The 14,347-nt window shown below is 41.2% G+C and overlaps 1 long non-coding RNA gene across 4 annotated transcripts in view; it reads right to left on the bottom strand.

The window, feature by feature from the left end:
- LOC109307169 overlaps positions 1-14,347 on the bottom strand; it is a 393,364-nt gene that overhangs the window by 357,129 nt on the left and 21,888 nt on the right. The window lies entirely within an intron of this gene.

A 14,347-nucleotide genomic window follows, 5' to 3' on the forward strand; every position in this document is an offset into this window, starting at 1 on the left:
AGCCCCAGGCCCCAAGCCCCATGCACCGGCTGAGCTGGGCAGTGGGCCCAGCCACAGCCCCAGCCCCAGTCCTAGCCCCGCCCAACTCTCTCCCTCCCTCACTATGGGGACCTCAATACCCCTGCCAGACTTACCTGTAGAAGCTGCTCTCCAGGCTGCCTGGTGGCCATGTACATGCGTTAAAATGAGAAAATCCAGGTTTTACCATGGTGAACGGAAAACCCGGATCCCTGGTAATATGTCACTCTGACAGCATTTCACTACTCTCACAGTTTGAAAATTTTCCCCGATATGAAAGCCAAATCTTCTTTGCTAAAAATTCACCAAGTTCCTTCCCTCAGCTAACCATGGAGAACAACTGGTAACCATTCTCTTTATAATACCTGTTCTTTATTGGAAGATACTGGTCATATCCCTACATATTATTATGTTCACCAGGCAAAACAAACCCAATTATTTCAACCTTTGCCATAGGTTTTATTGTACAAATCATTATGATTCTTGATGCTCTCCTGCAACTCTCAGTTGTGCCTACATCTTTCTTAAAGTGTGGTCCCACAAACTGGTCCAGTTACTGTAGCTGACACATCACCAAAACGAGGTAGAGAGGAATAATCACCTCCTTTGTTTTACATTCCATATAATAAATCACAAAATAAGATTTGCTTTTTTTTTTTGCAACCATATTATGATGTTGACACTTATCTAGTTTGTAATCCACTGCAGCCACAGATCCTCTTCTGCTCCACTGCTGCCTAACCAGATATTCCTCATTTTGTATTCGTACATTTGATATCTCCTTCCTAAGTGCAGCACTTAGCACTTGTCTTTATTCAATTTCATCTTGTTGATTTTGGATCACCTCCAATTCATCAAGCTCATTTTGAAATCTGATCTTGTCATGTAAATTGCTTTCAACACCTGACCCGTACCCCCAACTCAGTGTCATAGAAAATAATATGCTTACTCAATTCAACTAAGTCATTAATAGAGATATAATAAACCGAAGCCCAGGACAGACTCTTGCAGACTCCATTTGAGAGACAATTTGACAGTCAAAACTGCTCTACAAGCAGTTTTTACAGCCACTTTCTGATGGTAACACTGAGATCGTATTTCCTTAGCTTGCCTATGTTAACGCCATGTGCAACAATCAAGATAAAGTCTACTGCTCCCCCTTATCTATTTGGCCAGTTATCCCGTAAAAAATATAAATTAGATTTGCTTGCCATAATCTGTCTGACAGATCCATGAGCTACTAACCAAGCATTATTCATGCCAAAAGGGAGCTATCTTAGTTCTGGTTTGTTATAGATTTCACATATATGCTATGAATATAGGATCTGACATAGTAAGCTGTTGCCTATGAAAGTATATGCTTCTCTGAATGAGTTAGTCTGTAAGGTGCCACCCTGCCCTGCCTTCTACACATACATATGTAATTGTTATTTGTCAGATTTCCTTCAGGGAGTCGCTATTAAATATTAGTCATTCTATAATGAGTATTATTTCATTGTCTAATTGTATAGAGATAGTGCTTTATGATTTTGCAAGGGCTTTGTTTCACACACCATCAGCTGGTTTTGTGAGACAGGAACAATGCTGGAGATTTCAAGTATATATGGAGAAAGCAAGATGTGTAAAACAACAAAAAACTTACAAAATTCACAAAGATTTTTACTTCAGCCCACAAGAGTTTGGATATGGAGTTACTTATGGGTTGACAAAACACCATGTCCTGAAACCTAAGTTACTGGTAGTTTTTTAAAAAAACTCCCTAAGACTGTGTGTTGCATAACAGCCAGGAGGGAATTTTAGCCACCGCTCCAAATTCCTGGCTTGTACAAGTTCAAATTTTGTTTTTCACGTTAAAGTGTCACATAGTGCTCTATACAACCACATCAGTGAGGACAGGAAGTCCTTCACTCAGTTCCCTCTCTTTCCCACTCAGCAGGGCTGCGAGCACTTAACTCTGCTCTCCTAGCACCAGGCAACACAGACCCTAACAAACACCACAACCCAGCAGTAAAGATCTTTGCCCTGCCATTTACTCGCCCCTTTTGAATACTTGATCACCTAGCCACAACCGTAGCAGTCTCCACTCAGAGCCCATTGACTGGGAGCACAAGGGAGCATAGATCACAGCAAGGTGTTTCCTCCCTCCTGCTTTCCCCAGGAGCAGAGTCTATATAGTCCTAGACTCCACCCTTCTGGGATACAAAAGTCCAGCTCTTAAAGAAGCCACCCCCTTTTTCTTGATTTCCTGACTTTTAATAGAACAGAGCAAGGGGTCCCAGGTACAGCACCCAAGTTTAAATTTGTGATCTAAAAAACCTTACTGAGCAGCTGCTTAATTCTGAAGGCACCTAAACTCAGCAAACACCATCAATTTGATCCCAAATGCCCCTTGGTGCCTGTCATTATGCTTTTTGTGCATACCTGAAAGTGCTCAGCCTGGATAGCTAGAACCTGCTTCCTACCCAAGCCCCACTGGGATCCAGAAGCTAGGCAGAACACCACCCAAGGCTCCCAAAGGGCCTGATCCAGTAGATGTGCACAGAAGTAGGTCCCTTTTCCACCAGAGGAAGAGCTACCATTGCCCAGCCTAGCAGTTAAAGTAATCACCCAGGAAAGGTGGGACCCTGGTTCAAGGCTGCCCTCAGCCTGACCAGATTCAAGCTCATACCTCCCATCTTGTAGGAGTGCCCTAACCACTAGTCTTGGTGGGAACACTCTCCTTCTCAAGAGTAGATGATAAGCCATTAGGCAGCAAAGAATGCAGGAATTATGGGGCTAGAAGAAGAGCGAGCAAAAAGGACCATAACTGTAGCTTAGTAGTTACGATTCTCAGCTATGAATAGGGATGCCTGAGCTCTGCTCCCAGTAGTATTTGTTGTTTATTCAATGATAATTTAATATAAAATTCATAAAAAGTTCAATGAGCAGAGGGACAACAGTCTCTCCCCTCCTGTATGAACACATTACTCACAAGAGTGCAGATTCAGTGTTCTTGCTTGCTTGCTCTCCTCCAGCCCATAAATCTCACATTCTTTGCCACACAGTGACCCAGCTGAGAGTATTTTCATCTACAAATCAAAACCATTACTTCTTGTTCTTTACCACTCAGCTTCTCTTTGAATGACAGGTGTGAATTAAATCTGTTCAGAGTTCTGAATATGTAACCTTGCCTAAATCCAAGAGAAAGTTTTCTCACTTGGGGAATCCTTCAGTTTTGCTGCAAGAGGTTTACACAGCTCTACTGCTGACTGTCATGCAGCCCTGCTAGGAATGTCCCTTTATAAAGCTGGCACTGTCCATCTTACAAGAGGCAATACAATAGCCTAACTGCTTGTGCTCTCTCAGAGCCAGCCTGTCTAATCGTGTAAATCATCATCTCCTTTGTATTTGCTTATATTTGAACTGGTTTTAAAAATGCATTGTGTGGTCTACAGGTCATAACAGCAATTTGAAATTAATGGACCCTAACTGCCATTAATTCTGAGTGAATATCATTGTTAAGTGTTATGAGAGGGAAACAGGCCACTCTTGACTGAGGAAGCAGGTGTACATTTATAATACAGACAGCCCTGAACCATAGTCTGGATATGGATTTCAGCAGGTATGTTCTGGAGTTTGGATGAGGTCTCCTAGAGCCTGTTGTTAATTTAAGCACTTAAAAATTATTAGGAACTATCTTGGGAAAATGACAAACTACCTTTGTAGAAACAGTGCTTACATTTCATTGCTCATGATGTTTATAAGTTATTCAAGAACTCCAGCAATTAAACAATGTTACAAAACATAGCGCTTATGAAAGGAGCTGTATTGATGACTTTGAAGAATAAAGTCCTCCGTTACAGATACACCATGAGTAGCAGGGAACCTTTTCACTAGAGCCCAGGAGGTAGTTCAGGAATCTAGGACTCTTCAGCACTAAGTCTCTTTGGGAAGGTAGCTAACCAGGGTGCCATAGGGAGCCAACTGTAATGATAATTTTGTGATGTGGCTACCTGGCCAGGAAGAACTGAAAGGAGACTACAGAGCTAATAATATTCAATTAGCCACAAGCTAATAATATTCAGAATCATCAATGATTTGCAGCAAAAGTACCCACTACTTTACATCTCTGTTCCCTCTATCTGCTAGTCAGACTTGAGCCTACCATTTACTTTCAATTATATCAGTAAGCAGATGGTCATATGGTACTTTCTATTACTGTGCCATGTGATGCCTAATCAAGTACCCAGGGACAAACATTTTAGCCATGTTGGTCTAGAAGCAGAACTCTTGGTAGAGGCAATATTGTTTATTAGACCAACTAAATAGTTGCAAAAAAAAATCCTTTATATGCAAGCTTTCAAGCTCAGATGCCCTTCCTCAGGCAAAGGAGAATGCACAGGTTGTAAAATTTCTCCCAGGTAAAAATGAAACTTCATATTGCACAAGAGAATAGGAAGATGTTACAGGTTCCCCTGGGTAGAAAAGTTCATTTTATGCAAACTAGGCTCAAACAAACGTTGGAGTAGTCTATTTACCTCCAAGGTGTCTGATGGCAAACCGGGTGTTGAATTTTTCTTCTTTCTTGGTAAGATGTTTTCTGTTGCACAGGAGAGAAGGTCAATGGACTGTTTCTGCTGACTGAGGCAGTTCTGTTCTGCAAAGCTTGTTTTACAGGTATGCAAACTCAGCTTAAACAAAAGGCTGGAGTAGGGCTGGAATTCTCCAGGTCTCAGGGTGTTGGAGTTTTGCTTCTTCTTGATGGGTATAATCAAGTACCCATCAAGGAAGGGACAAAAGAGAAGGACTGGACTCCTCAAGAACCAGACCAAAATGTAGTCACAAGGTCCCTGATCTGCAATTCAGGGTGAATTTCCAAACCTCTCCTTGAAGACAGCATATTGTGAGAACTTCATAAGGGTTGTCCCATGCAGTTTCAGGAATACTACATCCCCAGTGGAAGAGAACATAGCTTTGTGTGACGGATCATCTTTTTTCATAGACAAATAGCATTACTCAGATACATACATTTCTAAGGTAATGAAAAGAAAAAGATTGTGCCAAATAATTCCCCAGTTCATCAGCATTTTTTTCATAACCTTCCCTTGCCCAGAAATAAATGACCAAATATCTCTTTTTCTAACCTGTAAGTTGAAAATTAAGAACTGGATTCAAAGCCTATCTGAGTGAATGGAAAGAAACTCATTTGACTTTAATGGGCTTCAGATCCAGCCCTGAATACTTATGGGACTAAGAGTGTGAATACCAAATTCTAGCCTCGAGCACGCTGTAAAAGTTGAGTCATTATACTCCTTTCACAGATAATATCGTTTCCAGACCTGTGAGAAAAATATTGTGCAGCAAGAAACATCACAAAAGCTTTTATTTTGAGTATCTACACAAAAAGCAAAATGTTTTATGCCACTGCTTGAGGACCAAATCCAACAGCCCCAGTACTGAGACGAGCTTACCCACAAGTAAATGGAGCTACTTAGCCTGGTGGGACAGAAGCCTCAAAAAATCAAAATCAGCTGTTTGGCTACTGTACATGGACAAACATGCCTCTCTGAATCAGTGGGTCCCTTACTGCCCTACCTTCTGCCTTACAGTTAACTACCTCCATGGACAAATAGAAAAGGATATTGTCACAGGTAAAAGCAAGAGAAGAGCATTCACAGACGTAGTGATGATTTTCTTCTGTTAAAAAAAACAAAAAACCCCACACTTTTCATAAGGGGAACTTATATTTAATATACCATTTTTCCCTGCTTGAAATTCATTATGCAAAAGCTGTGTTCATTAGAAGTGATGGAGGAATTGCCAAATTCTTATTTTAAAAAAAATTAAATCTTCAAGTTTTACAAATAAAACAAAAATGACAGCTCAGAATTGGACAGAACCCTGTCCATCCTGGCCTTAAAATTCTTCCAGTTAAATTCAGTGCACTTTGGATCCAGCCTTCAGACCAGTTTTGCAATCATTGTCTCAGAGTACGTTTAAGACAGGAGCAATTTAGTGGAGAGAATCAGGCCCTACCTAGTTTCTACTAGAAGTGCTGTCACACCTTTAAAAAGTACACCCTATTTGTGTAAATAAGATGTATATATATTTTAAGAGGTGCCTATTGTTGACATATTTCCTGTCTCATCTGCCACTTATCAAAACATGTGCTTAATGAGCTTTTGATAAAATATATATTTAAATGTTTTAAATGAATATTTAATGAATACCATAGGCCAAGAGCTCTTAAACTACAGGGATGTGAATGATTACAATATATAGCCTGCAATTAGATCTCTACAGGAAGCTACTAGAAACTCAGAGTAAGGTGCTTGAATACCCAAAAGGGATTAGAGTTTTATGGTTCCCAGACAGAAGCTTTTACAAGCTCTAGAAGAGATCCTGTTTCAAGATAAATTGTACTTATCCACAATGTAGTTAGCAAGGATTAACTAAAATGACACACAGGCACACATTTTATTACCTTGTTGTCAGTCATTAAAAATGTTTTAGATCATTGTCTGATATTAACTTCACATGCAATAATTGTTTTATTGAAACTAACATCATTACAAGTTTGATAACTTTGTTTAACTAGTTCCCTTGGGAACAAGATCATCTCCAAAGCAGTGCAATGAAGCTGTGTAAAAAAAAACCCTTAAAACCACCATCTCCTGATTTAGCCTATTGTACCTGATATTTCTGGCCTAATTTTGTATGTGCATGTATGATGGAAGTGGAACTAAGGAAATATTCTGGTGCCCGTTCTCTTTACTTACTTATCCCAAATTTTAGTATCTGTATTTTTTATTCAATTTAATCAATGAGTGATTGTTTCTAAGGAGATGAGATAATTTGAGATGGTAATAGTGTAAAGTTATTTTGTATAATCCCTGTTCTTGTCCATTCTATGGGACACTCTCTTATACTTGGGACTTTGAACTGCCTCTCTGAGGTCTTGCTCTGAGCAAAGCTAAGGTAAAAAGATGGACTGTGACATACAGGCCATTGACATCAATGGGACTCCTCCCAAGAGTAAGTACTTACCCTCAGGCCTTACAATCTGACCTTTGTAAGTGGACATACATACCCTTTTGAAATTAAGGGTCATTTTAATGGAGACACTGAGCTTTTTATTTTTATACTTTTTTTAGATTTTTATTTATTTATACAGGAAATATGCCCATTTCACTGACTTTCTCTTGATTTTTTTCTAAACGTTCCAAAATAATGCTACCAAAATATCAGTTCTTTGTAAATTCTGTTTTCTTCCTGGATTATGGGATCAAGTTTAAATCAGGGTACTGGAGAACCTTCCAGTTTATTCATTGCACAGCAAACTAACCTGAAGCAGGCACCAAACCTAATCTTTAGGAAGAAACTACCCCTTGTGAATAGTCTCAAAGGGATACCCCACTTTTAATGAGAGCTGCTGTGAAGGGGAATTGCAAGAACCTGCTGACAAAAGACCTTCCCATTTCTTAGAAAAGCCATCCAGGCCTCTTAAAGCAACTGTGAGGACATTATAGAAATCTAATATACCCAATGTTAAAGTGCCACAAAGTCTTAAACTTTCCAGAGACTTTAACAAGCTGCTTGTACTTTTTACTGACTTACTGAAGGAAATGGAGTCAAGAGGAAAATTCCAATAAAACTATGCAAGCCAAAGGTTTGTTTATGTTTTCGTGGATTAGCATTCACACATTTCCTGTTACTAGACTTCCTATTAGCAATGCTCAACTCTAACCACATATCCTGGGTTGAGGAATAACTTCTCAAGTCAATTTCCTGATCAAGATGGGAAAGGTCACAAGTTAATTTCACAGCTACATGGTTAACATTTACTGCATGGTCTTACTTTATATATAAAGTTACCCCATTATTAGTTCTGGTGGGTTCTGGTGATTATACAACATAACAGCATTAGAAAATGAGGTCTTTAGTGTTCACATGTTGGACCTGGTTGCTTAGCTGGGCTGAAACTCATTCACTACACACATACACAAAGCTTATGTCAAAGGACTATATCATCTACTACCGTTCAGGCATGACACAGGTCAGTACTAGAGCTATAATCCCTTGCATCCCCTTAAACAAACTTTTGTGATCACTGGTTCTATACAATCACAGATTTTATGTCCAAGACACCTCCCCCTGCATTATTTTATATACTTCCCTACACATGCAATACATGGGACCAGGAGAGGCCATAAGAAGGATGCGTGAGAGATTAAATGTACTGGGAGAACCAGTGTTTTTTTAATTCAAAATATTCTTGAAACTGAAAGAAATGGATTTTCTGCTCCTTCTTCTAACTAGCAGTTAATTAGAGAAAACCTGGAGGATAGATGAATACGCAAACAGCACTGCACCAGATACTGTTTCAGTAACAAAATCAGCATACATTAAGAGCTCGGGGTTACCAATTACATGCAGTGGAATAAATCCTTAGAATTTAGAGGTAAAACGACAGATTTTAAGAAAACATTGCAGGGATTATAACCCAGAGAAGAGTTTGCTTTAAACAGCAGAAGTAAAACATTACAAATAATAATATAAACAACAACAACATATTGACCAATAGCCATGGAATCCAGAGCTATGACAAAACACCATGTTCAGCTTACTTTGCACTTCCTCTAAGGCCTTGCCTACGCATGCATTTTGTACTGAATATTTTCACTTTAATCTAGAAATTGATGCAGTTAAATAAATGCAACCCACTTACATGGACACCCTTGAACTTGGTCTCCATCCAGGTGGGAAGAGGGTAGGAGGGAGAACCTACACTGACTGAATGCCATCAGCATCTGAATTTAGTTTCATTAGTATGTAACAGTGAATCTAGGATTTTGAAAAAGGATTGTGTTCAGGATTGGACCCTTGGCTTTTGGGGCCAGCAAGACATGGAGGTATCACAGACTGTTTGCCTGGCTTATGCATGGTTTTCAAAAACTGGGAAATAGGACCAGGCAGCCTGGCTTCAACAGGTTTGGACCCTGGAGGAACTGAAGAGAAGTATGACTATCCCACCATACATCCGCTAGAGCTGCCCCTGCTAATGTGTTTTTTGACAAAACTAAATATACAATTTGAAAAAAATGCTAAAGTGGCTTAAGCTCCTATCTTTGCATGTTAGGAAAGCCACTTAGATGCTTTTGAAAAGTTTACATAATGCCTAATAATGCAAAATAAAAGTTGGCCCTTGTTTCAATTCATAAGTTGCCTGAAAATAAGTTCATATTTTCATGAGTATGTTCCCTCCTCATAATTGTTTAGTGCCTGGTATTTAAAAGCAAATTTGAGACCAGTGAATGAGTATGACTTATTCATTCTGAGGGTTAATTGGAATATCTGGCATTCACTTTTCAAGCAGTGTGACAAGTCAAATTGGGATTTCTGTTTCCTGATTGGATTGGATGCTCTAATTTTTATAAACAACTTTAAAGAACTCACAGGGACACTGAATCTTCTGAGGAAAGGTTGAAGTATAGGGAACAGAAACCCATCAAATCAATGATAAAAAATTTAAAATGTCTTCCTTTAACCTTTTGCACAGAAAGATATTTTTGTTTGACTATGGCCATGAATCTCAGATTTAAACAAGCTAGTTTCCTTCCTGACTTGGGGAGAAAGGAAGATACTGTTTCCATTTATAGATGGGCAGCAGACATGACAGTTTTCTCCTGTTACATTCACACCAGCTAATTGCTGCAACTTACAATCCTTGCTGCAACCCTCCTTCTCCAGCTGCTACTGAAAACTGGTGGCCCTTTATCTCAATGAGAATATTTATCCTAGTGGCCTTTTTTGCTCTCAGAAGCTCTTTGACACTGTGCCAATGAGTGACCATAAAGCTGTAGAACCACAGACAGCATGGGTCACTTGTACCACATGTAGTGATGGCTCAATATGGCAATTATCCCCTGATGCTGATCCTCCTGTATTAATATATGGCTTCACTGAAGGGATGATTCTCCATGTTCTAGAGCTGGAACACAGCCAAAGTATTTCCATTCTGCTCTTCAAATGTCCCTCCTCTTGTAATGCTTTTACCTTTTCCTCCTTTCCTTCTAGAGGGCATGCCAGTGATGACCCTCTTGCATATCAGGAAAAAAATATCACAGGATTTCTCACGGCCCTAAATCTGCAGACACAAAACCAACCTATATAGGATGGCTGAAAGAACCACTCCGAAGCTACTGCATGGTTTTGTTCCCAGATTCATGTAACACAATAGCAGAGCATCTGCCTAATCTTCCCCTGCAAAATACTCCAAAGAGAGTTTACAGTCTAATGCCTTTGTCAGCTAACAGAGTCGCTCTAGTAGCCCAGCTTGTCTAACTTCATACCAACCATACAGCTGACCCAATAAAAAAAAATATATCCTGGCCTCTAGTAGTCCAAGTAATGGAGGTCTACATTTTCATCATGAAAGCTCTGGTTTCAAGCCCTGTACTAATCTGTGCTGAAAGCCCTAGCATATTCATTCTCACAAATATATTTTTCTTTCCTATATACTTATGCAAACAAAATCCTGTCAACAAGAGCATTTCACAACAATTGGATAAACAAAAAAGAGTATGAGTATCATCAGAAAATATCATAATTCAGAATTTCCTAATGGGTTTGTGAGCAGTTTCTACCTCTTTTCCCCTAGTTCTAGCTATGCCATGCTAAACTCAGAGGGTGTGCCTACATGAGATGCTTAAATGCAGTAGCCTAATAACATTGTGCAGTAGCACGTGACAGCACAGACAGTGCTAATATGCTACTGTGCAGTATTATTAGGCTACTGCACAATAGCATCAGTAAAAAGGCATTCAGCAGTGCTACTGCACAGTAACTCTCATTACTGCACATTTAGTTAGTACTTAATTAAGCAAGTGCTAAGTTAAATGCACAGTAATTACTGCACATTAATGAACATGTAGATGCACCCAGACTAACTCAAATGAAGTCAATGAAGTTACTCTGTACTTACAGCAGTACAACAGATAGCAAAACCTGGCCAACTGCTTTCCAACATAAACAACAGACCTTTTATCTGTATAGGGCATATTATCTTTTTAATGAAACTCAAGCAGGAAAACAAAACTCTTCCTGAAGAAACCAGAAAAATTTAAATATGTATTTCTTTCTTAGCATTGTGAATATTTTATGGTCTTTGTTTGATATTTTGACATGTCGGAATATGTAATAAACAGGGCAACAGAAAAACAGAAAATGTTAGTAATGAACATAGTTTTTGTGCTTTTCCTTATGACAAATACTGTGAATATACTTCTTATGAATTCACTCCAAACAATTTTGTCCTAAGTACCAAACTGTCCAGTTGGACTGAAACCAAAGCCAAGATTTCAGTAACCTCAAACAGTAACTACTATTAACTTTAAATGAATCATGGTCATAGTAAGAGAGAAAATCAGCTGCAGTACCAACATTCATGGACAATAGCCAGCAAATCAAGTATATTTCTAGAAACAGTTTGTCTTCAGTGAACTCATTTAATTTGACTACCAAATGGTTTACTAATTCCTGACATTTTAAAGTCACTCAGTTATAAATGGAGATTCTAATAGAAGCCTCTTTTTAAAGCCTCTATATTAGCATGGAATCTAGAAATGTCATCTCCCCTGTTATTTGCATTTAGGTTTTTGTTGTTGGTTTTAAATTTATCAATGCTAGACTTCCTTTCAGGTGAAGGCAGACGAGGAAATATTAGTGATGAGTTGTTTGCTTAGGAAATGTGTAGCATGCTTTACTCCCTCTCTCTCAAACTCTGTGGTGCCTTCCAGTGCAAAATAAACAGGAACATAAAACATATAACTTGCCTCCTGAGGTTATACCTAAACTCTTCTTCCAGGCCCATTCTTGTTTAATTGGGCCTCAACAGTAAGTCATAGTGAAAGTTTTCTTTGTTACCATGGCCTGTAGCTTCTGAATAGTGCCAAACAAAACCTGATTATTGATTTGGAGCTCTTGGAGAACGGAATTCTTCCCATGACTTCTCTCTGCCATGTACTAATGGATGAAGTCTTTTTAATCAGTGTTTAATAATTAAAACAGCACCACTTTCTTCTTTCAATTTGTTTTCAAGCATTTTTAATTTTTTTAATTACTATTACATAGCTATGAAGACTCCCCATTTTTATATTTGATTTTCAGTTGATAGATGATTCCAGCAAGATTCATAGATTCATAGATGTTAGGGGCTGAGACCATCATGAGATCATTGAGCCCAGCCCCCCTGCCACAGGCAGGAAGTCAGCTGAGATCAAGTGATCCCAGCAAGAAAACTATCCAGATTTTTTTCAAGAGAGTCCAAAGTAGGTGTTTGCACCACCTCTGCGGGGAGTCTGTTCCAGACCCTGGACACTCACACTGTAACGACTTCTTTTCTTATGTCTAGTCTAAATCGGCCTTCCTGAAGTTTATGGCTGTTAGACCTTTTTATCCCTTGGGGAGTGTGTCTGCCTGGCCTCAAAACATCCGGTCACACGTGGCTCTGGCCCAGATGGCCGGTGATGTTCACCCCACCGTTTCCTGCGGGCCGTTGAGAAGCTGTTTACTCCTGGTGCAGTCTCCCCCAGTCTCTCCTGCCATTACTTTGAATATTCTATCAGTGCAGGAGCTGACTGCTTGGGTTCTCTCAGCAGCGGAGCGTTCATTCAGCGGTCTTCTGTGGGGCTCCACCTCCCCTACACCTTGTCCTCACACCAAGCCTCGGCAGATCACTGTAGCTTTCCTGGCTGTGTTCCCAACACCGTTGTGTCACTGATTATGGCTACCTTTGTGGCCCTCTCCCATGTAGGGTACAAGCTCCCAGAGGGTGACCTGCTTTGATGGTGCTGGGTTGCCTGAGATGTCTTCCTTGGGTCGCAAGGTCGGCTCCCTATTCCCAGGGCTTGAAGCCTGACCCGGGTCTCAAGCAACAACAGAGCTCAAAGGAGCTCTGCCTCCATCATTCTGCCTGCACCACCCGGGCCAGCCCCTCAACCCCTCCGAAAGGGGGAAACACAAAGAATATATTAAAAAAAACCCCCACTACCACATTCCCGGGTCCTTCCCCTAGGATACCAGTCACCCACCTCTCTATGAATTGGTAGAGGGTTATACCCTCCGCGTATAACAGGCCAGGGTTCTCTGGCATGGCTCATCTCCCCTGTCACTCAGCCTCCCATCTCTTCGGGCACCTTGCAGCCCTTCTGCAGACACCCGACCACTCTTCACATGCAGGGTCAGCACCCTGCCTCTTGTGGCCTCGCTTTGCAGCCCCTTGTGGTGCCCTCGCTTGTTGCCTCCCAGAGGGCGCATCTCTTCCACTTCCCTGGCACCCTCGACAATCCCACCTGCTATGGCATGGAGAGCTGCGTCCGTCTCTCTGGCCCCTCCATCAATGCTGCCGGTGTCAGGGTCCCTTTCTGTTTCCTGGCTCCTTTTGCCACCTTCCCCATCATTAAGAGCAGCCTCTGGCTCCCAGCTCTTTTCACTGCTGCCACCATCATTGGGAGCAGCTCCTGGCTCCCAATTCCCCCTGGGGCGTCGTCTGCCACTGAGGCAGGAAGCCTCTACAGGCTCTCTCCCCCAGAGGGCCTTTTGGGAGGCACCCAATGTTGGTGCCTTCACAGGCACCAGTCTCTCCTCCCTTCCACCTTCACTGGTGATCCATTTTATTCTCACCGGCCGGTGATTGCCGATGACATCACCGGCCGGTTTCAGCTGCATACAGGCATAGCTTATAATCCATGCAGGTCTTTCCCTGGGTTCTGACTGCACCATGGGTCCTGTTGCAGATAAGTGTTTTTCTTTATTCTTTGTTTTTGCTTTCTTTTTCTCAGGGGGGACTCCTGTCCCCAGGGTTCCCCATTTGTACTTTGGGGCCCTCTCTCCTGTTCTTCCCCATGACAGGGAGCTCTGATGAACAGCTGTTCTCCCAGGTCCTGATGTACCCCTCTTATATAATTGTAGGCTGCTACCAAGTCCCCCTTGAGCCTTCTCTTTTCCAAACTGAAGAGTCCCAAATCCCTCAGCCTCTCCTCATATGTCCAGCCACCAGGCCTTGGATCATATGAGTGGCTCTCCTCTGGACTCTCTCAAGCTTTCCCACATCCCTCCTGAAGTGGGGGGCCCAAAACTGGATGCAGTACTCCAGGTGTGGCCTCACCAAGGCTGAGTAAAGTGGGAGGATGACATCCCTGCTTTTGCTTGAGATGCATTGGTAGATGAACGCCAGAGTTTGGTTTGATTTGCCAGCCACAGCATCACATTGGTGACTCATATTCAGTCAGTCAGTCAGGACCCCCAAGTATCTTTTGGTCATGGTGCTAGCAAGCATAGCACTGCCAAG

The sequence above is a fragment of the Crocodylus porosus genome, unplaced genomic scaffold (assembly GCF_001723895.1).
Source record: "Crocodylus porosus isolate Cpor-Errol unplaced genomic scaffold, CroPor_comp1, whole genome shotgun sequence".
Classification (NCBI taxonomy): Eukaryota; Metazoa; Chordata; order Crocodylia; family Crocodylidae; genus Crocodylus; species Crocodylus porosus.